At 33.6% G+C, this 12,660-nt stretch overlaps 1 protein-coding gene across 2 annotated transcripts in view; it reads right to left on the bottom strand.

Annotated features, from left to right (window-relative positions):
* Window positions 1-12,660, bottom strand: part of LOC105317134 (uncharacterized) — a 162,029-nt gene that overhangs the window by 68,803 nt on the left and 80,566 nt on the right. The window lies entirely within an intron of this gene.

Raw genomic sequence — 12,660 nt, 5'->3', positions numbered from 1 at the left:
AGTGACAAATAATGAATACATAAGTAGCTACTATAAATCCATCTGAAAACCAGAAGATAAGTCACAGGGAGATACAGAGACCAGAATCATCGTTGCTTCTTTTTTCTTCTTTTTTTTTGGGGGGGGGGGGGGGTTACAGCGCGAGGAGTCTTGTGTTTGTTTACAAACAACGGACTGTAACGAAATAATTTGCACGCATGCTGAGATCTCTATGAATCTATCTTAGGACTAAAATAGACTTGAGGCACTTTTTCGGTCAAAGTTGTGTTTACGAAAGAATCTTAATTTAAGAAAGTTTCTTAAACTTATGACATATCCTATGTCGGGCAATGTTTGGGACAATTGTCACGCTCATGTTATTACTCATCTGGCGAAATCGGTGTATCAGACGTGACAAAGTGTTTAGGGACATTGATAATTCCTATGATTATCTGGATGATGAAGCCATTATGAGAAGGTATTAGTATCATAATAGACTATCAAGGTCCCTAATCCATGATTCATGTGTACATTTTAGTCGCACATCTCTCACTGTATTCGCTTTAAAGGGGCATGGTCACGATTTTGGTCAAAAATGATTTGTCCGATTTTAATGTTTACAATGCTTCAGTAGGTAGTTTTTAATAGGCAACTAAAATTTGAGTATAATCCGTTGATTTATAAGCGAGTTACAGAGCTTACAATTCTTTGCTATGTAAACAAAGCTCTTGTTTATATTTTGAATGTTGAATTAAAAATTCTAGTTTTAGACCAGAAATAATTGTGTTAAACGTTAGGAACTGTTTATTTATTCTTAAAATGAAAAGGAAGATAGACAAATCAGCTTGAAAAAATATTTTTGACAGGTATATTGAACCTACGTAAACAAAAACAGGGCACGAGCCTTGTTTACATGACAAAGAATTGTGAGCTTTGGATCTAGCTCAAAATTATTCGCCTGACTCTCAAATTTCACATGATTATTATAAATACATTCCTAAAGCATTGTAAATAATAAAAACAGTAAAATTGAATTTGACCAAAATCGTGACCATGCCCCTTTAAAATCCATAAGCCAAGATTTTAAATGTGTATTGGGGCCCAGTTGCTTTTTGTGAGTAATTAAAAACACCGCACTGTTTGTAATTCAATTAATAGTTTCAGTGTGGTCCTCTCGGATTGCAAGTAAGAGCAACTCGATAAAAAACTTATATCTATGTGCTTTATATACAGTGTTCCGAACGCAGCAACCCAAGCATGCATTGCGTAATGTATTACATTTGACAGTTCATATTGTTACAAAAAAAGAAGACTGACACATACATGTTGATATCAATTTACAGAAAAAATTATTCGGTATTCCCTAGGCATCTTAAAGATAGTCCAAATGCAGTTTAACGTTCATGATAAATTTATACTTTAGAATCAAATTAATTTTATATTCCCTTGTAGCTTACAAGTATGATGAATGATGTAAATGTATGATCATTTGATAAGAAAATAAATCCTCGATCACCTTTAAGAGTTTGGCGAATTGATTTTGCTTGTGCAGATATTTGGTTGCTAAGATGCACATGCTTCTGACTTTCATAGGTTAAAAGAAATTGTTTTACTTGAATGTTTATCGATTGAACTGAATATACAGAATGCACAAGTCATGCTTCTGACTTTTATAAGTTAAAAGGAATTGTTTTTTCACTTGAATGTTTATTGATTGAATTGAATATACGGAGGGAGTATATGTTTAGATTTAAGATAAATATGCAATGTAATATACATGTAGTTTTGTAGTCACTTAAAAGTTTCCAATTCTAGTACATGTGGATATGCATTGTTCCCAGCTACGGTAACAACAATCAGCAGCTATCTGAAGTCTAAAAAACCCTAAAGTTAATTTAGACATCATTTTATGTATTTAGGACTTGTTAATTCTGTTCTCGAATTATACATATATGTATTAAATCACCTGTTGTTATTATGTAATCCTCACTTAAAGACTTATTGCGATTTATCTGTCAAAAGAGATTTGAAAGGTTTTTTGGCCATTTAAACGCCGGTGTAATGAAGTATAATGACCCCCGTAGAATAATGACCGGGGGTCATTTTTCTACGTAGAATGATGACCCCCCTAGCTGAAGAAAAATTGGATTTTTCTGAAGAAAAAAGACCCAGGGGTTGTTTTTCTTCATGTTAAACATGAAGAAAAATGACCCCCATAGAAAAATGACCCCCCCCCCCCCCCCCCCGTAAACATGAATAGAAATTGGTTACCCCGTATCCAAGATATGACTTTGAAATTACTTAATTTTTCACTCTGTTCAACTGATTTTGAAGTTATAAACACCGATCTTGTAAATAAATCGCTGTACATTGTATATAGTTTTTCCTATCCGTAGCAAGCACACGCAAAACTCTCTTACATTGCCACAAATTGATTGTTAACAGTTACGTCACTTCTCTCGTCGACAAACGGCGGGAAATGACGCATATAAAGAAAAATTCATACACAATGAGGATATTGTGTGATAATTTACGAACAATAATCATGAAAGAATAATTGTTGTAATGATATAAGCAATATTCATTGGTGAATGAATTGTCAATCGAAGAATGATACATGTATATATCTTTATGGAAAAAGACTTAGGGGCAGGTAACGTAGGAATATGAATACTTCTAATTACATTTCTTGGGGAAAGTGATTTTTAAAAAAAGCATTCTGCGTTAGTTTTGTTTTCTTCTACGTAATACATGAACATCAATATTCTAAACATTTGTTGTAATGTTGTATTTGTGATCATGGATAGACTTTATTCTTTTTAGAGCAAATTTGTGACTATAGTAAATCTTAATAGATGATAAACACTGATCGATTATAATAAGAAAAGATTGTTTCTAAAAGCGTTGATAAGAGGTTAGGACCCATGTTAGGGGTTTTTATCCCGCTTGATTTTGATCACACGATCTTTATTGTATCCAACGTTACCAATGCTCATCCAACTAGTGATGCATTAATCATCTTGCTATTAACTAAACTTACTAAAGTATGCCGATGATAAATTAAAATATGTTTTCCATACGCGTACTCTCAGTACTTTGACGAATTTCCTTATTGGCCGTTAATCTCTATTGGCGTAATGGCTCTAACTTCAGCTTGGTTATAATGCCTAACAGTGGAGTAAACTTTACATAGTTTTGGTTAAATCATTAATTCTGGGTGATGCACTTGTATACCCAGCAGTTTGTATTGCGGAAATATAATTCATGAACAATATGAAGAATATAGAAGATGCGACGGCGAAGCGCGAAGATGCGAAGACGAAGAAGTGATACTACTACCGCTTCTTCGCCTTTGCGACTTCGCACTCTAGCCTTCGAATCTTCGCGCTTTCGCCTTTTTAGCTCACCGAGACGAAGTCAAGGGGAGCATATGCTATACCCCCGGCGTCGGCGTCCGGAGCTGGTTAAAGTTTAAGTTGCAGCTCCTGTATCTAAGCTATTACTATAGCTCTTCATCAAAGTTACATGGAGGATGCATCTGGACCTACTGAATCTGGTTCCTAATTTTCAGATGCTGGAGGAGGTTAAGGTTTTTGGAGCAGGTTAGAGTTTTTGTTGCAGGTGCCTTAAATAGCAATATCTAAGTTACTGCTGGTCCGTACTTCACCAAACTTGCATGGATGGTGTGTCTTATGATACTGATACACCAGACAGGCTTGAGTGCTGAATCTGAGCTATAGGTTTCGGATGCAGTAGGGGGTAAAGGTTTTTGGAGCTGGTTAAAGTTTCTGTTGCAGGTGCCCTCTAGTGATAATATCTTAGTTACTACTGGTCCTTACTTCATTGAACTTGTATGGATGGTGCGTCTTATTATAGTGATGCACCTGACAGGCTAAAATGCTGAATCTGAACCACAGGTTTCGGATGCTGGAGGAGGTTAAGATTTTAAGAGCTGGTTAAAGTTTTTGAAACAGGTGCCCTCTGATGACGATATCTTAGTTATTACTGGTCCTAACTTCACCAATTTTGCATTGATATAGTCTTATGATTCTGATGCACCTGACAGGCTTGAATGCTAAATCAGAGCCACAGGTTTATGATTCTTGATGAGGTTTAGTTTTTTGGAACAGGTCACATGTTTTATAGCTAGATAGATAGCTTGCATAGTTGATTTAACTATATTATAAATGAAACGCAGAGGTTGCTTCAGATGCAGAGACTGATCTCCATTATCAAGGATGCTAAAGAAATCTCCTACCTCACTCAAACCTGCTTGATAGATAGATGTAGTTGTTGTTAAATGATGTAACATGATCCCTATTATATTGTAATATTATAAAATATCGTATCATACGATATTGTATAATATTATATTGGTTTATATGATATATAGAGAATAATACATACCCTTTTCCATATCACAGCTTGTATCAGCCCGAGGGCCGAAGGCCCGAGGCTTGATATTGGTCGAGGGCTGATACAAGCTGTGATATGGAAAAGGGTATCTATTGTTATATTTATTACATACTTAGTAATAAATTTAAAAAGAAAACCCATCAACTTGAACAAATTGATTATTCATATCATTTGAAAAAAGTCTGGACATGTACATGTATTTAATAAAAATATGAGTTCTTCTTGTTTTAACAAATATGAAGCTACAGAACGGAATTTCATCAGGTTTTAAAAGTTGACTGCTTTAAAACATTTGCTAGCATTTTTCAACTGCACGTAAAAATGTCGACTGTAACTGAAAATGTTTCATTTTTCGTCTGTAAACATGCAAAAATGCCGAAGCGAAAAAAGGCAGAAGAGTTCCGCAAGGGGTGTGAAGCCCTGGAGGGCTGATAACCTGTATCAGCCCTGGAGGCCGATTCGGATTTGTGTTGTCATCTGTATCACATGTGCCAAAAAACCTGTATTTATTACTAAGTATGTAATAAATTATCATATCACATGAAATTGTATTTTATGAGATTTTAATATATATTATTGTATCATATGATACAATGTGTATAGTATGATTGTATTATATTATATTTTACTTTATCACATGATATTGTTTCATTTGATATGATACAATGTTTATCAGATTATATTGTATTATATAATACAATATCATATCATGTATCAAATATGATACAGTATCATACAATACAAAATCATACTATAATGTTTACATTCACTTTCTTTCCTTCTATTAAATTGCATTGGTTAATTTTAGTGATATTTAGACACAACACAGAAGACTTACTCACCAAATCTGGTGCGTTTGAACACATTAAGTATTTCTTCAGTATTTCTCGAAGAACAAGAACTGACTCTTCTCGCGACTTCAAACCGGATAACGACCTCATATTATACTTACGCTGATAAATATTTCATTGATGTAAATATATTTTGACAGTTAAATGAATTCAATTGATTAATTTCTTAGTATACCAAGAGTAAATTCATTAAATTACAGAAAGAAAAATAAAATGTTATTAGAATTTAAAACGCTGCGTACTATTTTTGTCAGCATATTGTAGCTGTTCCAGTGGCCACTCTGTTATTTCGCATTACTTTTTGAATAAGACAGAGCCTTTTAAAAAAATTATATTTGAGGGAAGGAAATACATGTTTAAAAAACGTAAATATAAGCATTGAATCATTATTTTTTGAAAGATGTGGTCTCATAACTGCAACAATGAGTGCAAACAAATTTTCATAACGCGCTAGCGCGCGTTATACAATTTGTATGCACACACCGTTGCAGTTATGAGACCACATCTTTCAAACAATAATGATTCAATGCTTAATTATACAATATAATATCATATGTTTCAATGTTATGATATATTATTGCAGTTTGATATTGTTTCATATAATACTATATTGTATTACGTTTTATGATATAGTATTGTTTGATCAAATACAATAATGTATAACACAATACAATGTCATTTCATACGTTACAATATCATATCTCACAATTTTTTTACGGTATTTTATGGTATTATATGATATATATTGTAATTATGATAGGATGCAATTTTAATTTTATATTATTGTATTGATTAACATATGAACATATGATTAACATACAATTTTTTGACAGATGATATACGATATTGTTTCAAACCAGAATCCATGAATATCCAAGATAATAAAGGATGGTTTTCATATAATACGATAAAGGTGGTCTCATAAAGGTTATACCTCATAAAGGTGATGCCTTGTCTCGGTGAGCTTTGTAATCTGTGATTACCTATGTTTTATAATTGCGGAGCTCTCCATCGTTTAAAGGATTCCGAGGCATATTTTGGAAATTTTATTTTTATAAAATTAATAAAATAAAATTATCCAGGGGGATGGGGTCCGGACTCCCTCTCCCCTTTTACTGCGTGAAATTATTAATATTGAATTTTCCGGGGGGCGGACCCCCAATCCCCCCAATCCCCCTCTAGATCCATGCATGAGCAAAGAGTGTCGCATAATGAAATTACATTGTTACAGTGTTTGGTCCACGGTAAACAGACGGCTGGTAAGTGACAGGAGTCTGGAAGTGCACATGTACACATCATGGCGGACATTAAATTTTGTGTGGAGTAGATAATGATTAGGCATAGCCAGCACTGGTAAACATATATGTTGCATGTACACATTAAAATATTTATAAACATTCATAGTAAGCGCGATGTCCTAGCGCATGCGTACCAATAATAGCATGGATTAATCGGAAAACCTTGGCGAGAACGGTGCCTGTATTAAATTCTATGTAATCGACCGAAACTTGCTGAATGCAATCAAAAAAGGCGAAGGCGAAAGTGCAAAGATGCGAAGGCCAGAGTGCAAAGTTGGGAAGTATCGCTCCTTCGCCTTTGCACCTTCGCACTTTAGGCATCGCGCTTCGTTGTCGCATCTTCGCACTTTTGCTCTTTCGCCTTCGCACTATCGCCTTTGCAACTTCGCATCTTCGCCCTAAGGTCGAAGTGGCCCTATCGGAACACCATAGATATATGTAAATGTAATTGTTAAGATGACAACCATACCCCGATGCAATACGTCAATATCTTGTTATAACGGAAGGATTTTTATTTTCTAAGATAAACTCCTTCGTTCACTTTAAGTTTATTTGAATATGAATTATAATTTCTGTTACTTTCTGTAAACTTCAGCAGTAAAAATTTACAACAATGTAAAGACTATTTCACAAATAATAAAAAAATATACTGAAAAACTTTAATCTTCAAGGGGGTCATTATTCTACAGGGGTCACTTTTCTTCATGTGGAGTGTGCTCATTTTTATGAAAATGACACTTATTCTTCAGGCAAAGGGGTCATTTTTCTACGTAGAATAATGACCGGGGGGTCATTTTTCTGCGTAGAATAATGACCGGGGGGTCATTTTTCTACGTAGAAAAATGACCCCCGGTCATTATTCTACGGGGGTCATTATTCTTCATTACACCGGCTAAATCAATTGGGATAGACTAAGCTGTACATGTTATACTTTAAGTATCGTTGCTTTTCTGCATGGATGAAAAATGACACCAGGTAGAGAGAGAAGAGTTTCCCTGAATGAATAGGACGGTTTTTCAACTACCTGAATTTATTTTACATTTCGCAATCTGAAATGCCGTAAATAAAAAAAAAAAAACTGGTTACATGAGATTTAAAAGACCTGTTCAAAGTACCCTACTGTATATATATTTTGATAAACATATTGAGTAAATATTTTACAGAAAGATATTCCTATCTTAGCAAAAGTGTAAATATTAACGCACCAATCAATGATTTTCTAGTTGTACCCTTAAATTAAATTTTCCTTGAAATAAGTGGATAAAGAATGCAAGTACACAATGTAATACGTGTATTGGCGCGGAACTAATCAAGAGGTTGTAAAATACAAAACACTCTCTTTAAATTCTATTGTGTAGATTTGAATATCGATATCTAACCCCCACATGCCCTTTTAAACAACCTTTTAGTTTTAGAGGTACCCGGTGTTTGATTACCTTTCATGTTCATTGAAACGTTTACTTTGTGTCTATCCTCCGAAAACTCGTGTAATCCAATAGTAAAATTACATAGGATTTTACCACAACATCTTGATTTTGATAAATTTGTATTTTCCTTTTGCCGGTTTGTTAATGTTTTTTATTTTTTTTATTTTCACTGTTTGTTTGTTTTGTTTATTTCTTTTTGACGGGCTTTTCAATTAAAATCACTATACTCGTATGTATAATGCAAAACAGATCATATATGCATATGCAAAATCGAATTAACATTCCAACCTCCCTCAACCTCCAACAGGGCTTCCGATACATTGTATGTGCACATGTGTATATACATGTGTAAGTACATGTGTATGCCATTTTTTCATATTTCTACTGAACAAGTGTTACACAACATATGTAAACAGATAACCATGTTATGACCTTGAATTGTTAATATTACAACTTGGTCACTGTGATACTTATATATACCTAGATACTGGGCAATGGATTGCGGTAATGATATGATTAGCAGAAAGAACGCTGTGACTCTTGTAGCACTGCGCAGTATTCCTAAATATTGTACAACCAGGTGCAAAATGCGGGCACAATAATATCCAAATTGGGAGTTTATAATTAAGTTGTCAGATTCTGTGTCTGAATCGATAGCTCTGGTACTCTATACCGAGTCATGTATTGCATGTTTTATATATTCTTTGTAACCTTTTAAACAATGAACTCATGTATACTTTTATATATGACCTTTTAATATTGTACGTAAGGCATTGATACTGCAAGTTGGCCATGTAATGCTTTTTCCATCTGTTTAACCTTTTTAACCTCAAAGCCATGTATTAATGAATGTATTATGCGTAAGCAATGCCCCATACCCAGGTGGGGGACTCAGAGACCTGGAACTCGGAGACTCAAAACCTGCATCCATACTCTTTGATAGACAGTTCTGATAGTTTTGTTACTTTATTTAGAAATAAAATATAACTCTGGTAATTGAACACTAAATGTTCACTCATGATAGATGGGCTGAACTATTTAGTCAATTATAAGTAAAATTTCATATATCCATGTAAAATGATGTTAAGCAGATCTTTGATTTGGGCTGCTTATAATTGTTGTAACTTTGACAAAACTATACGATCACGCTTGTTAATAAACTGCTTGGTAACCAACAATTGGATTTGGTGATTCCTAAGTTTGAGTTGATCCTCAAGAAGATCAAGAAGACAGAAGGCATACACATCGTCGTTTAGCTAATATGAAGGACGATCATCGCATTAATTCATTTTATATAATTGAAATAAAACTGAAAAAAGGTGAACTGAACAAATTTTCATATACCTAAATGATATTATTTGCCCACTGCAAGTAAAATCAATACAGTGTCTTACTTGAAATTGTAATGGGTGAAATCTTGATGTACATGTAAGTAGGTGTAAGAAGTAAAAATTATGTAGAATGACAGCGCTCGTGCTGAACCAATATCATAAATCGGTGTCTATATCAAGGTATACAAACGATAATGGACCACAGTTAATCATACATTTGTCTTGATAAAAAAGAATGAGGTGATCTCACTCTCCTTCTCGCTTGTTCCATACCACAAAACTCATGACCTACAAATACATTTTCTGGGCTCAATAGAGCTGTCATTTAAATAATGTTACATCTATAAGCTTAGGCATCATCCGTGCCATATGGTTGATGTCTCAGTCAGTATGCATTATAAACATAGTGGTTTAATTTAAAACATGTACAAATTTAGTCATATTACAGTAAAATATGAAAAGGGGTCAAACTTATTTACAATCATTATTATGGTCTTAAGTATGTAAAGGTAAAAGAATTGTACCATTCTGTGAAACAAGGCACACCGTTTTGTACATATGTACACATATCCTGTCTTTACCTTGAAAAATATGTCACCCGATCCTTTTTATCCATAGCAGTCGCGAGTAGTAACTCGTCTGGTGTCAAAAAAGAGAAAAAGAAGTAAAATATGTTTGTAGTTAAACATGCAGACAATAAAAAAACCAAACAAAAACTAAATAGCTGTAAATTAATGAACCCCTACAGAGATATCGAGTGATTCGATCTTCAACGCAAATTCGATTAAACTAAATGTTTATCTATGTTATTTTGTATTTAAATCTCCCTGAATGCGTCTATTGAGCAGTAACTTTAAACGACTTATTATATATCTACCGAGAGTGCTAGTTTTAAGTATAAAAAGAATAAATTAAATTGGGTATATGTAAAAGGAAAGTACGTACAGGTACACCACCAAGTTTTGCTCATAAAAATGATTCAAACAGATACCAAAGTCCTAATTTAATCAATTTGAATTCATGACCTCTCACGATTTTTGTAAGTGTTCTAAAAAAGGACTGTACTGTCGGAAAGCGAAAAATGCATAATGCTTAACCTTGTATAGTGTAGGTTTACACCGAACGATCGACAGTGTAGTAAAACGCAATTGTCGTAGAAGACATTCATAAAGGGTAATTGAAACTACGGCAAAACTTTGGCGAAACAGTACTATTCTTATTCGATCATGCGACAATCATCTACAGTGTAACTACGCTTCTTTGAATCGTATGGTCTATCATCCTAGTCCATGTATACTAACATACAGTCTTCAACAGTAACATAACGATAAAGTGCGATCATTCAGTGTAGTATTACAAAAAATGGCACCGTAAAGTTACTTGGACGTCAATACTCGTGGATTGAGTTGCAAATCTGTGACTCGAATTTGATCTAGACTCGTGTCTGTATCGATTGATTGAGAAACGATTAATTTATTTATATTTTGAGCACAGTGGTTTCCCCATACCGTGGGCAATGCATAAAACACCCGAGTCAATAAGCTGTTTGTGCAGAACGTGAATTTCTTTCAACATACTTATATTTTTAAAAAAATTTCTCGAAAAAGTTTAAATAAAATTGACACACAGTCTCCAACACTGAACAGTATATGCATGTGGAATAATTTAATGTAGATTGGTATTTTGGGATAAATTGCCAATTTCCAATTACCAATTGCAAATTATCTTACCGACTTTAGAAAGTATAATGTTTCCAAAACTTCCAAAAACTTTATCTAAAAAAATAAAATGTTACCTGTTTTATACGGGTACAACAGACACAACATGCATGTGTTGACAAATAAAGAGGAATGATTTTGTGTCGTATTAGTGCACGGAACAACCTTCACAATGTTTAGTGTTGATAAACTGTACCGAAATAATATATGAACATATATCACTGAGGTAAATACAACTATGTAAATCTGCACACTGATAACCTCTCGTTGATAGCTACTGAGATGGCGGCGAGACACCGGTATGATTATGGTCCGTAAACATTACAGTCATTTTAATTTGCTATCAAATCACAGGATTGAATTTCGACAGGGAATCGAAAGTTTTACAAGACGCATTAATACTGTTAATGTAGGGATTCTAATAATAATCTTTTTTTACTTACCGTAAGAAGTTAAACTGTCTCTGAAAACAGTGAAAAAAAATCATTATTACATTGAAGCTGCACTTTTGACCGACTTTTCCTTACATTCAACGGTGCATACTTTCATCTCTAATTTCTTTTTACCATGATAATAAAAAGGATCTGTATACTGTTCGCATATGCCTGGAATTCACATTGTTGAGGGTAAAAAAAAATGCACGTTCAATGTTTATATAGTGGAAATAATTTTTTATTCACTTTTTTGTACACAATTTTTGGTACTGAACAAACTAGATTCGCCTATCAGTGTAACAACACATTTATTTATCCTTAGTTTTGAACGTTACCAATAATCAAAGTTAATTTAAACGGTACAAAATCTAAACATTGTACGTCTACATTGAGGGAAAAAGAGGGAGGGAGGAAATAAGAAAAAGATATCGGTCAAGAAATGCTACAACACGTTAATGCAAGTTTAACACTCAGGTAAATAACCTACCGTATATAAGTAATCATGTCCTCGCAGTCGAGCCGTTTGACTCAAAATGATATTTAATGTATCGCGTATATCTATCTAGAAATATTTAAATATCCAATAACAAAATTCCCGTGCAGTGGCTTTTTTATAATGGTGTTTATGATCAGATAAGATTGTACCCTTGTATATCCATTTACCCCACTTGTTCTGCAACGTATAGACATAAATGCATGTCGGAGATTTATAGTTTATATTTGTCAAACAGGAGAGATAATTTTTGTTTGTGAATAGTCCAATCACTAATCATATCATTGGGTTTTTTTTCAATGCTTTATTTCTGTAGATTAGAATTTTTTTGAAGCAACAATTCATTGTGTTAATGAACACTAAGTAATGCTTTCATGAACCCGTGGTTTTATGTACATGCACTTCGCTTCTGGACGTATATCTTCTTTATTTCTTTTAAGACCTTTTTCATCCACTAAAACGGGTTTTATTACATTATATACAACTTGCATAATTAAAAAAGTAACAACTTTTTTTCCTCTCACTTTTTCGAACCTTTTTTTCTGATATTTTTTTTCCTGCGGTCCGTTGGTGTCTTCTAAATCTCCCATTACATTACCATATTCTTTAAAATAAAAAAAAAACGAACTATAGTTCAAACTGAGCGCAATGTCTACATTTCGACAACAAAATGTACATTTCTTCAAGAATTATCAAAATTTGTCATAGTTTAC

The sequence above is a fragment of the Magallana gigas genome, chromosome 9, assembly GCF_963853765.1.
Source record: "Magallana gigas chromosome 9, xbMagGiga1.1, whole genome shotgun sequence".
Lineage (NCBI taxonomy): Eukaryota > Metazoa > Mollusca > Bivalvia > Ostreida > Ostreidae > Magallana > Magallana gigas.
Note: the sequence above shows the minus strand (reverse complement) of the source record. Positions and strands in the feature narration are given on the sequence as shown.